The sequence below is a fragment of the Nymphalis io genome, chromosome 16 (genome assembly GCF_905147045.1).
Source record: "Nymphalis io chromosome 16, ilAglIoxx1.1, whole genome shotgun sequence".
Lineage (NCBI taxonomy): Eukaryota > Metazoa > Arthropoda > Insecta > Lepidoptera > Nymphalidae > Nymphalis > Nymphalis io.
The window spans coordinates 8,265,043-8,278,837 of NC_065903.1; the positions used below are offsets into that span (position 1 = coordinate 8,265,043).

The 13,795-nt window shown below is 30.8% G+C and overlaps 1 protein-coding gene across 6 annotated transcripts in view; it reads left to right on the forward strand.

Annotated features, from left to right (window-relative positions):
• Positions 1–2,648: 2,648 nt before the first annotated feature.
• LOC126774163 (sodium/hydrogen exchanger 3) overlaps positions 2,649–13,795 on the forward strand; it is a 36,484-nt gene continuing 25,337 nt past the window's right edge. For all 6 annotated transcript variants that reach the window (XM_050495536.1, XM_050495537.1, XM_050495538.1 and 3 more), the window contains exon 1: positions 2,649–2,888. The gene's annotated coding sequence lies outside the window, so the exon portion shown is untranslated. The remainder of the gene's footprint in view (positions 2,889–13,795) is intronic.

Here is a 13,795-nt window from a genome sequence, read left to right on the forward strand (position 1 = left end):
AACAATTTGAGAGTCCGATATATTAATGTCCCATTGCTGGACAGGGCCTACTCTTGAGAAGGTTTGGAGCTTAATTCAATACGCTGTTCCAATGCGGGTTAGTGATACACAAGCAGTAGATATCTATCCATTACATTTCCCTACGATGTATTCATTTACAAAGCACAAGATGAATTAAAAACTCCAATTAAGCATATGAAAAGTTAATGATGCTTGTCCGGGTGAGATTTTTTTTCGCAATTTCCGGTTATGATTTATTTGTCTAACAAGGAAGTTACTATTGAAGCGAGATAGCTATAAGTGTGTAACATTATATATATTTTTTTAATATTCGGTGTGTTTAATTCCTTTTAAAATTTATGTACTTTACCTAGCGCACATTTAAATGAAAACAGCTGAGCAATCTTGCTGTATTTGATATCGCTAATTTCAAAAATATTAATTATTTTAAATTAATAATAATAATAGTCTTCCAGACCTATTTCGGCCACGGCGGCCAATCTCAAGAGAGATTAGCCAACTGCGCTGGACATATTATGGTGCACAAGAGTGTGCGCAAACACAGGTGCACTCTCTATTCCTCAACTCTCATAATTTGATGGGACGGCAATCCGACACGACCGGAAAGAGTTCAGGCGCAGAATCTTCCTGCTTCCAGACTCCGAGCAGCTATTGAGAATTTTTGACAAAAAATTTCATGTTGGGATTCAACAAATTACTTCTCAAACCTTTAAAAAGGTATCCGGCTACCTTAGTGGTAGGGACCGGCTTATAACCGGATTCCAACAAAAACCACTGTAAATGCCGTCTTCGGCACGGATCTGAGAGGCTGAGAGGATTGTGTTGATATAACGCAACCGCTAGCCCTCCCGTGCTGTGCTCCGCTCGTAGCTCGGCGGAGCTCTCCTCACGGGGCGAAGGTAATTTTACTCCCCACACTCATCGCTAGTGCGTACCACAGCCCCACCTCACGCATCCACGGCCCCAAGGTTACGTCCTATCTTTTAAGTCCCGGGCGTCGGACTGTGGGAGGGCCGAGACGACGCCATCGTTGTCTCAGCCGAGATGGATCGGCCCTTTCTCGTTCCCGCTCCACCTTCTCCTTCTTGACCATGACGGTCTCACAGAAGGAGCGTCGCCGACACGATTGCTCGCAGGGAGAGGTCTTGTCCGACCTCACAGACCAAGATCTCCCTCTCCGCACTCTACGCGGTGCACGCCTCCAACGTATGCTGAGCGGTGTCCCGGTCCGGTCCGGTGACCGGAAGACTGGCTACATCTAGCCACTAGACCAACGAGGGAGCCGAAGCATTTTTAAGTATTATAGTTATTGATAACACAGATACAGTATAAAACTGTACGTATGTAATACCGGATACATATGTTAAGTTATTTGATATTTAAAATCAAAATATTTTTACGTATAAATATTATAATTTTAAATGTTTCACTTTGATGATTACTAGACGGATGACTTTTATATTAATTATATACATTAATAAACTTCTTGCCAAAGGTTGATCGCGCCAAACACATGAGATTAAGCTTGATCCAAAGGTCAGGCATGCAAAGTTCACAGTAAGCTCGATGCCACGCAGGTGCAATACTGTAAAAACGTCGGCCAAAATAATAAAAAAAAAATACGATCATGGCATAAACCAATTTAATGTTAAAATAATGTATGAAATAAATAACATCGCGAAATTTTAAAATGTAAAATTCACCAGGCATGTTTAGTATGTGTGAAAATCTTGGAAATTAATTTTGAATTAATAGTCCCAACAAATTAAGCATAGTTTTAATGCTTTTATTTGTTTTAGAGAATAAATTAAACACTGTTTTTGAACGGTTTTTTTACTTGATAATTTATTGTTTTTATTTATTTATTGTAATATCAACACTAACAAGAAGTACACTAATTAATACAATTGAGTCTTTAAACATAACGTTACATAAATCAAGTGTCTCCTAAATTAAAGGTTTTGCAAAATATATCAACATTATGAATTAACAAAAATAATCATTTAAAAAATTAAAATATTTATAAATATATAGAAAAGATATTAACAATAAAATCATTAAAAAATTATCACATGATTGGTATAATAAGAATAAAATATAAATATCTTTTTTTTTATTATTAGTTTAAATAGCATATGTTTTACAGCGCTTGAATAATATATATGTATTATTCAATGAATATTTATTGATTGACATTTTTATGGTAATTTTTAAATTATTTATTGATTTTATTCTCTCACGCAAACATGTTAGCTGCAGTCGTATATTAACGTCGAACAACGCTTTCCATTTACGATGAAAATATTTTTATGCTGTACGAAAATTTTATTTAATCAACATCTCAGGGGAAATCAACATCTGCTGCATTTGTCTACTGCAATATCAAAACTGAAGTGCAATTTTGAAACTGTCACTCAGTTGAATTTAATAAACAACATAGTCCATTAAAAACGTCCGAGACTCCTTTAGTCTCAACGAGATACATTGTATGATACATTAGCAAGTTTATTGACAACGTTATTCACGTGGATCTGGATTCAAGAATCCCTGTTAAGGGGGAGAGAAGGGGGAAACACAACAGCGAGCGCGCAGTCGTAAAGGGCGCCTTTTGCGGCGGGCGGACAGTCGCGGCGCTATCGGCCGCCAGCGCGAACCACGTATCCCAACGCGATCAATACAATCACACTGGATTCCAATAAATAAGCCTTTTGAACTGTAATATATGCAAGTAATAATGAAACCGGTCAAAAGTGTAATATTTCAGTGTTTTCGATTTTAACTTTCGCTACGCTGACGCGGTTAACACCATAAACATGGCCACCATAGCAAACACATGATCGCCGACAATCACGAATATACATCTGGTTGTGAGTTACTCTAGTTTGGATAATATATGCTTGTGTGTCTGTAGGTAACGGTGTTTTATCGTAGCGTTACGTAAATGTCTCGCGCCAACACGTTTAAAATCAATAAATTTATTTATCACTATTACCAGGGTCTTCAAGCAGTTCCTGGAATATACAGTAGTCAAAATATCGCTGAAATTTAATATTTGTGCGTTTTTTTAATAAATTGATACAATTAACAAAAAAATATATTGATTGTTGATCATGTTCTATGTAAGAAAAACCGTCTTAACTTGTATACCCAAATACCATCGCTGTTTTGATTAAATAGCACAGCTGACAACATGGAATATGATTTTTCTTATTATATAACTCAATCCTTGTCGTGACGTAACTGAACAGCTTACATGATCCTATTTTGAGTTTTGCTGATCAGTGGTCTAATTAGGACTAGCTCTAAAATCAAACGAAAAATAATGTTACATACATCCAGAAACTAGAGAGTTTCGATATCTGTCTTCAAATAATAATATATATTTTATACACATTACCCTGATGTAGTACAGACAAGGTTAAGATTTGTATCCTGCGGCAAGTTTAACCTTCAACTTGTTAATGAAACAATATGTTACATAGGATAATAAATGGTAGATTTTTGCTCATTTGTTAAGTGCGAATAAGTCCTTTTAATACGATCAGCGTTAGTGTACCTGTGAAAAGCCGTATTAATATTTCTTATACGAAAATTTATTGTGTATTTGGTAATATTTTTTTACCAAAAAAAGCATTATTAACATTATTGGCAATTATTAGCATGAATTCCTAGTAAAAGATTTTAATATATATGGTGTGTAAAAAGCTTATCTACCGAGGGTTACATACCGTTATATTGTATTGTTTTATAATAAATATAAAAAAACGTATTCTTGTGTTCTTTGAAATAGATATATCGGTTTACGTAGCTTATGCAATATAAAAATCTTGTTAAGCTCTATAAGTATCAAATAAAGGACGTAATTTTTATTTTACTTTCTTTATTTTAAAAGGATCTATCAAAGATGCTGTAAGCAACGAAACTTGTAATTAAAATGCTCAAGGTCTATTAGTTAGCTGCAAATATACATATATAAACTTAAAAGTCAACAAATTGCGAAATACTTTAAAAAAATATTAGTAAAATAAAAAATATATCAAAGTACCTACTGCATATTTATCTTGTTGTTATATTTGTGATGCTTACTTAGCTCTTACTTATGTATACTTGTCATTTCCGAGTATGATCATTCTATTTTATAACTATGGTAATCCAAATATTAATTATTGTTCCGTCGAGCATTTTGGTATCATTTTCGTTTATAAATCTTTACAATTTGTCTATAAGTTATGTTTTCTCCGTATTTCTAAAAAATATTTTTTAGATTAAAGATTTTTTAACAATAATGCTTTTATGCCAGGTTTGAACTTATTTTAAATATACGCAAAATTCGTTATGTAAGATTTTAGTTATTTTTTGTATAAAAATGTCTTCATATTAAGTTAGATTCGAAATTACGTACATTTTCGCTACGAAAGAACAAAACGTAAAATATAATCATATATAACTAAATATCTGGATAGATTTTTAAAAAAGAAAACTAATTAAGAAATGAAGTAGCTACAGATCATAAATACATATGTTTTTTTTTTAATTAGTATTTAATAACAATTGATACAATTCGCATCGGTGCCGCATGGTGGTATAAACTCCAAACCTTCTCTTCAAAAAGATAGACGGCTTTAGCCCAGCAGTGGGTCACACTACTTTTACTTTTAAATAAAAAAAGTGTAATTATTACCTATTAATCTTTAATAGCATTTAATATATACCATAGATACACAGTAACGTAATCTCTATATTCAATTCACTTTCAGATCAAATCCCATAATAATAATAAGACTTAGGCTTTAAATCTTTGATATCTTATAAACATAAAAGTTTTTTAGTGAATTTTCATATTAAAAATAGGTATGAAGAGGAAACATCCCAAAAAAGTAAACTTTAAAAAACGCAGTATTTGATGTATATCTGTGCCGTTGACAACACTTTTTTTTTAACAATGATTATTTCAGGAAATATAATGTGCAACTCTCCATACTTGTACTCATAGACTGTTAAATAACACAGTCAAGTAAACGTTTTCATGTTTACCTTTTCAACAATCCACTAACGTAAATACGAATCGTATGAAGGTCGACTAAGAAAATAAATAAAATCGTTGGAAATCGCCAGACCAATAACGTAACAACGGTATATGTTATGCAGACTTCAATGCAGCTCATCAAACTTCTTGAGTGAATTTCAAAACGCAAAACGTATTTTAGTAATGAAAATATTAATATAATATATATTTTTTAAATATTTATTATATACTATATACTAAAACGTATATTTATACCTTCTCTGAAACGCGCTGCATCTTCTGGTATAAGTTTTATATTCAGTTAAGCATTACAAAAAAACGTCTCCGTATTTATTAGTACTGTTTTAAAAAAAATTGTATATGCAACCAGCATTGAAAGGGTGTCCAAAATTTAAGTACAATTAAAAATGATTTAAAATTTAGTAGCAAAATTTGACCCATACATAATTATATCAGAAAGAGAAAAATAACTTTTAAAAAATGGATTGATTTTCAAACGAACCCAAAGCTAAGCATTTAGTTATCACCATCACACCACCGGTGAGTTTTCACGTGTTTAATTCGTATTTTCAATTCATCTCGTGCTCAGTGGAGCAGAAAAACATTGTGAGAAAACCAGCATGTGTTATGTGAAATACTGTTATATATATATATAGGTATGACAACCAACCAGTCTGAAGTAGCGCGGTGGAACTAACTTTTATGATCACCTTAACAGGATAAAGTGATTTTGCTAATTTGTTAATTATGTCATATTTTATCTGTAATAAAGCGTGAAGAAAAAAGTTATATTCACAACACGCCTAACCTTTCGTATTTATGATATGAATGCTATTATTATTATTATTCTAGGAAATATAAATGAATTTACTGAATTATTGTAATGCCTTCTTATATACTATATTAGGTGTCGTAGTGTCCATTAGCTAGAACAACGGTATCTTTGACATGACTTACACGTGAACGTGCTATATTTATCATCGGTAAAGTAGCACCAACTTATAGAAATAAAATTAACCCTTCTTATCTAATGAAACTATAAGTAAGGATAAAACTAAACAATTTAATTAAAGCTTTATTAAACCCTACTACTAAGGAATAGGTACCTTAAAAGTAAAAAGTAATAATCTATAAAATTCAAAATAAAAATATTACTAAGAAGTTAAGACTAATTGAACAAAATTACAACTTAGTTAATAATTGCAATCTAAAGCCATAAAGTATTTAATATTATCAATAACTTGACACGTTTAACATTGATTCGTAATAATAAAATTAATTTAAAAAAAAAAAAACAAAACAATTAGACGAAACAACGACCGAATAACAACAACGCGAACGTAACGCGTATGCTGATAGGTATGGTAGAAGGTCACACTAATCCGGAAAATCTGGACACCGTGTTTCAGAAATTGACGTATTTGGCACATAGCCATCTATGGGCTAATGGCCGCAACGTATATTATAACAACAAAAATACGTACGTTTTTGTTACTTTTGATAGACTCAACTTGTTTTTGATAAAATAAAGACTAAACGGAACCTAAAATACTTCTTATAATAATTCAGTTATTTCAATTTGTAAATTTTAGCCGTTTCAAAGATTAGCCCGGACAAACAGACAGACAAACAAAAATAAAAGAAATATTGTTTTGGTAACTCGCAAGTACAATACAAACAAGTACATTAACTTTAAAAGAGGTAGTTATTTTAAAATCGCAGACATACACTTTAAATTTATTTATTTATATAGATGAAGTATAGTTTATTTTAGTGTAATAATAGTTGTCCCATTTAAAAAAATGTGCTCGACTCTTTTATTTTATGTATCTGATATGAAAGTTAGCTATGTTTAATTTTTGCAGTAATGCCACAGGGTTAACTAAGCTTTACAAAACAGATAAAACTGAGCTAGACTAGTTTATTTAACGATATGTCTGGACACCGGGTCAATGTACTACAATTTTAAAGAATACAAAACTTAGGGTGAACTGCATGAATACGAATATTTCTTAATAACAAATTTTCATATCTATAGCTATAATAATATGAAGAGAGATTATTAAACTTCGCTTGTGAATAATATTTTTGTTATATAAATATATCTGGACTTATTTCGATTTTTTGATGCTATCCCATTGTATAACATAAGTTTAATTATTTTCACATAAAGTCAAGAAAGTATAACTAAAATACAACAATTATTTAATAACATTCTGCAATCAGACACAGTCGGTTGAGCAAATGGAAAACACGGGTTTATGCATTGGAGTCTATTTTTAAACGTTCAACAGAATGAGTTTCCACTCATTGTGTGAGAATCATTTTTCTTATAAGCTATTCCAGCTTTTTTTATACACGAAAGACCCCTTTTTCTTCATTATCGCTTTTCCAATTAGAGAATATTGTGCAATGGTTCATTTTTTTAATTTCTTGACGCGTATATAATAAAAGAAAAAAATGAAGTTCATAAGTAATTGATATTTTATTTCATCGATATTTATGTGTTGTTTAATAATAGTTAAGCTAAAAATCATAATATTTGATTTATTTGTTCTAGATATTCAGAAAAATAACAAGTTTTCTGTCTAAGTCATGATATTAACCATCTCGAACCATCCAATCCTCTGTTTAATCTATCGTTTTAGTTACATTTTAATTTCTGCTTTATTAGAATCGTGCGGCTTAGCAAGCATGATGACAAACGCTCAGGGCTATAGTCCTTTGATGTGTATGTAATGTCGTATATATATAGCCTATTCCAATCGAAGAAGGAGTAAAGATAAATAAACATCTTTTTTCATTGAATTGACGTGATATCATAGGTCGAAATCTTGAATAATGAATACCATTATTTATTATGGATTCGTGGAAAAATGGCGTTTGGAATGTTCACGAAGTTGTTATCGAAACTTTGAAAGTAAAATTAAAATATGAATATAATTAAAAGTAATAATTAACATCACTGATGATGATGACATATACAATATTCAAAATTTCACCCAAAAAGCAGTTGTCGCCGCTGAAATTTGTCAAGTGAAAGTAACGCGGACGACCCGGTTGGCGTAGTTGGTTTTACCCTTTATTTAACCTTCGGCGTACTTTCACGCCGAAGGTTGTGGGTTCGATTCCCACCCAGGACAGACATTTGTGTGCATGTCTGTTTGTCCTGAGTCTGTGTGTAATTATCTATAAAAGTATGTATTTACAAAAGAAAAGTAGTATATCAGTTGTCTGGTTTCCATAGCATAAGCTTTGTACAAGCTTATTTTGGGATCAGATGGCCGTGTGTGGAAAACGTCACATGATATTAAAAACTAAAATATATTAGTATTAGTGCACTACTTAATATTTTTTCGTTACATACTCTACTAATTATGTTTATTATAACATAATACTTAATAAATAAAATTTATATTGCTTAATTCAAAAATTACATTAAGTAAAAATAACAAAGACGTTATTTGAATGTTATTAAAATGAAATATTTATTTTAATTAAGATATAAATACATTTCCTATGTAAACAGTTACAACCTTACCTACCTACGATTATTTCTTATTACTGTTATAACCTATTTATATTTTTTATATATACGGAGAGAATATGACAAACGGGTAAACAGAAGTCACGAAAAACTTTGTTTTTGAGTATACGAAACTGTATTTTTTTTAATCGGATACCAGACGTTTCTGAAATTATGATGTAAATTTACGTCACGATTTTAAATTATATTCCTGATAATTATCATACATAACAAATAAATGAAAATTAAACAATTATTCTAAACTACGTCCACATATCTTACTCATCGAATAGAAGCTAAAATATTATTAGTCTGTGCCACTGAAGAGACGATATTGTATCATGCATATAATTTGTACCATCTGATTATGAATTTCATCTCAAAAGTATGTAATTGCGAGTCAAAGTTTCTATAGTCACGAGCATTAATGGCTTAAACGTTCAGTCTTTAAATAATTTCTTAGTAGTCAATACCAGGGGTAGACAAATCCACGGTTTGTCAGGCTAGCTTTAGATACCAGGACTTCTAATGGCATATGTAAAGATGTCTTCTCTTAGATTGACTTTCAAAGTTTTTACGTAATTATTTTTCATTTAAATAAATTAATATTTTTTATATACATTCTTGTTACCATAAATTGATTTTATTGTACTTTACATTTGTTTAATTACTGAAATGTATTTCGTTTTATTAAAAAAAAGAATTCAATTAATTTTGTTATATGGCAACCTCGAAAAATAAGCAAGTTTTACTCTTATAACCAGATTTCTATTAATCAAAAATTCATTTATGCTTGCTTGGAAATTAGACTGAGGGCAACGTAGTCTGCCCACACTGTCAACTTTAACTTTTATAAGGTTTTAACTTTTATTAATATTTAACTTTGATCATAATAATTCATAAAATAGGTTATGATTCCACATTTTTATGTATAAGATACACAAATTATACACCTATGTACACTCATAAAATGGACGTTATCTACTTATGTTATATTTTTAAAGAAGGTTGGGGAGACTCAAAGAAGGTAAAAGTAAGAAGATAATTCAAGCGCAAGTTTATATAATTATAACAAGAAGTAAGTATACAAGATATTTATATAAAAAAATTGAGTTAATAGTTTTGCTAACTATGAAACCATATCCATAGTACATATATAAAGGTAAATTCGGTTTTTTAGTCAATTAATTAGTACAAAATAATACATGGTTGCTAGTATAACTAAATTTGTTTTATTTATTAGCAGTTTCAGTAATGACTAGCATTTTCAGTCGTTAAACTCACAGTGGCGGACAACACAGCTTCTAAAATATTTTCCATCCCTTGTCAAGCCGCAGTCACATTTAATTACCGCATCAAGTCGTTTATGTGACGTTGGTAATGAATGAGCTACATTGAAACTTCTAAAGCTTGTGCAATGTCAGCACGATTTGACCTCTAAAATCATAAATCTAAGAGCGATACTTCTTTGAAAGTACTCAACTTATAAGAACATGCTAAAAATTTAAGTATTTTTCGCTAAATTAAGCTGTTGGGTATTTAAAGTTCAAGGTCTAAAATATGTATACAACAAAAAATACGTCACATCAAGTTTTTGTTTATTAGTCCGTAATTTTATTGTTTTTGCGCGATGAGAAACAGATTATATTAGACTGACCCATGCCCATTTCGTTAGGTGGTAAACATTTTTACTTGTGATGGAATTATGGTGGTAAATTGTGGTTGGGTTAGTACTGAGTGTTATGATTTATTTCCTGACTGCCTAAAGTCACTTTGGCCGAACATTAATAAAATTGTCTCGCGTATTTGAAATGTAAAATTATCTCTTAAACTATGCAACCAAAAAACATACTGTAAAAAACAAATTTTATTTAAATAAAATTTCCTTGGTGATAAATCAATTCATTTCTAAATAGATTGACGTGTTTTATATGAAAAAAAAACGTCTAATAGAAATATCACTCAATAAATTACGACACGGTCGCGGTTCCATACCTATGTCGTATTACCTCTTTAACCATTCATCCATATTATAAGCAGTAAAAGAGAAAAGTCTTTTGTTTTAAACACTTGAGGCGATAAGATTACTTATTTTGATAAGTATTCATAATTGTTGTTATATGACCAATAAACATGACCTAACGATTTAAATTATTTTTAATATAAAAAACTACTTTTTTGTGACTTAAATATAGAAGTTAGTCATATGCTGTCCATGAATTTTTTGTAGGCATTATCAAGCTCTACAACTTTTCTCTAGAACTCAAACATATATCTCTCATCGTTAAGGCAGCGTTCGTAAGAAACGTTTCCGTTCGACCGTTTTTTCTCCGATTTATTTTGCAAATCCGACTACCACGAAAAAGCCTTTTCATTTTTCGGGTTAATATATAGTCTATGTCACTCACAAATAATGTGGCTTTCTATTGGTAAAATAATTTTCTAAATCGGTTAAATAGATCCAGAGATTACCCCCTACAACCTCACAAACTTGCAAACTTTACCTCTTTATAATATTACTATAGATATAGATATTGCCTAATAATCGTAACAAATAAATTGTCAAATTTATATATTTAAAAATAATAAAACATGCTTAATTTAAAATTAAAGTTATGAGCGTGCTTAAAGCCAGCGGAATTTCTGACTCTACCTGCGCCTCTCTTACACGCCTCTGTCTGTTTGGCGCACTATCTCTTTTGTATTCTATCATTTCTAAAAAGAAAAACTACTCTATTTGGCGACAGCAGATGTGGTTTTTCACGGTAAGAAAATGTAGTGAGCGCCAAAAGTTTATTATAGTTATAAAAATAAAACGAAAGAGTTTTTTTTTTATAGAATAGGAAGGTGGACGAGCATATGGGCCACCTGATGGTAAGTGGTCACCAAACGCCCTTGGACATTGGCATTGTAAGAAATGTCAACCATCGCTTATAGCCAATGCGCCACCAACCTTATATACAAAATTATACAAAAAGTTATACAAAACATCCCTAATGACAGCTATAGATTATTTGTAAATAAAATTATTTATCTATTTTTCGTCTCAATAACCTACGAAAATAAATAAATAAATTAGAATTGCGAATGTAAATCAAAAAAATGTAAATATTAGAGGAAATTTCGGGATAATTATTTATCGAGAAAATATCAAGCTTTTATGTCTGTATGCCATAATCAGACTCAACAATAAAAATATAAACCAAGTGATTAAAAATGCAAGTTAATGGATCTTCAGAAAGAATCGCTTATATGCGAAATACCACTCACAGAGAGATCTAAGCTATCCCAATTGACTTGAAATTTGTCACAGTTACTCCTTCCCCGACGTAGACGCTCACTAAGAACGGATTTTAAGCAATTCTTATCCAAAATACATTTTTCTTCTTATCTACCCATGCGAAACCGGAACGATTATATATTTATATGTATATACATAGCTGTTTATTTATAGAAAACATTAGATTGGCTGGTTTAATTGTCAGTGCTTAACACAAACGTCTAGACGGTATTACGTTGATGTAGGTAAAGGGTTCTAAGGGTGTAAAAGGTTGTTAAGCGCTTAACAAGAAACAGTTCCTTTACACGTGATATTATGTATATTTTATTAGGCTTAATAATAGAAACATTTCACGCGTTAATTTTAGTATAAACTTATTTAATTTACCATTTATATACACTAAGTTGTATTTCTAAATTAAAATAGATTTTATTTTTTGTTATAATTATACGCTTTTTAACTATTTATATTTTATTATCTTTTAACTAGTAGTATTTATTTACATTAATGATTAGACTACTATATATACAAATAAAATTATAAATAGCTATTGCAAAAGTGGCCGCACAGATTAGGGGCAAGAATGCTAGCAGAATTTCCCAGTAGAATCGCAATTACGATTTTCTGAGCAAATAATGAACCAGCCTTCAACTAGCGGGGGTTATTACCTTCGCTAGTGATATCCATCTCATTAGATAAATTAAATACATGATTAAACACAAAGTTTATTTAGTACAATATTGACGTCTGTTAGTTTGACCCACACCCGCGGGATAGAAATCAGGGATTCCTATTCAACTCAGTCCGAACCAAGACTTGTAACACGCATCCGCTTGTTAAATTTACCGTGCGAACGTGACACCATTTTCATACTTTTCAGAACAGAAATATTATATTTATAATGTTTTCTTTAAATGTATTCATATCAATATAACTTCTTTGTCATTGTCATGTATAAAAAAAATATTGTTTCCCCTTTTTGTTGTGGCTTGAAAGATACCAACAAACACACTTTAGCATGTATGATATAAATAAGGATTCATAAAATATGAGCTCACCTGTCTAGTGACTCACAAAGGAATAATTAATTTTATTTCAAAGAGTTTTTAGACGTAATTCAGAACTGCATCAATTCTTATTTGAGCGATTATAACCCAGCTTTAATAATGCTCAGAACGGTTAAATTAAACGGGTACCTAAATCATTTATTACAGTTGGTATAGTTTTATATAATATGTACTAGCTGTTCTACGTGTGTTTAATTGCGTTCAACATTATTATTATGTACGTAGGTCTATCTATCGCAAGAAGTTTTTCATATCGGTCTTGTGTATCCTGAAAAAAGCATATTCAAACAAATGAACTCCCCGGCTATATATTAGTATAAATAATATAACAAATATGCAAGTAGTAGGCCAAATCAAGAAGATATTCTAACTTTCTAGGTTATTTCTCTATTGTTGTATGTTATTTCGGCAACTCAGAGCCCTATTATGAAACAACGTAAAGTTAATCAAAGAGTATCGACCTATTTGCTACAATGTATCGAGGGCTAACTACAAATAGGTCATGAGGGTATAAGTATTGCTCGTAATACGCTGAGTTTAATATATGTGTTTACTTCAGAATGCCTGTTTCATACAGTGTTAGCAACAATTGCCTATTCGATAACGACTACTTTATTCCGTTATAACATGGAACCAAATAGTTTTAGTGATATATTATGATATTTATTTTTCTACTTATATTATATGATGACAAAAAACGTCATTCGTGTATTAGGGATATTACAACAATATAAATACTTTGAATAATACTTGCAAACTAAGACTACACTAATCTACAAATTCTCATATCTATGTGCGTCTTTATACATCATATTTCGATTTAGTAGACAAGTCACTAGTATTACGAGAAATTTTAACCAATAAAAAAGTAAGAG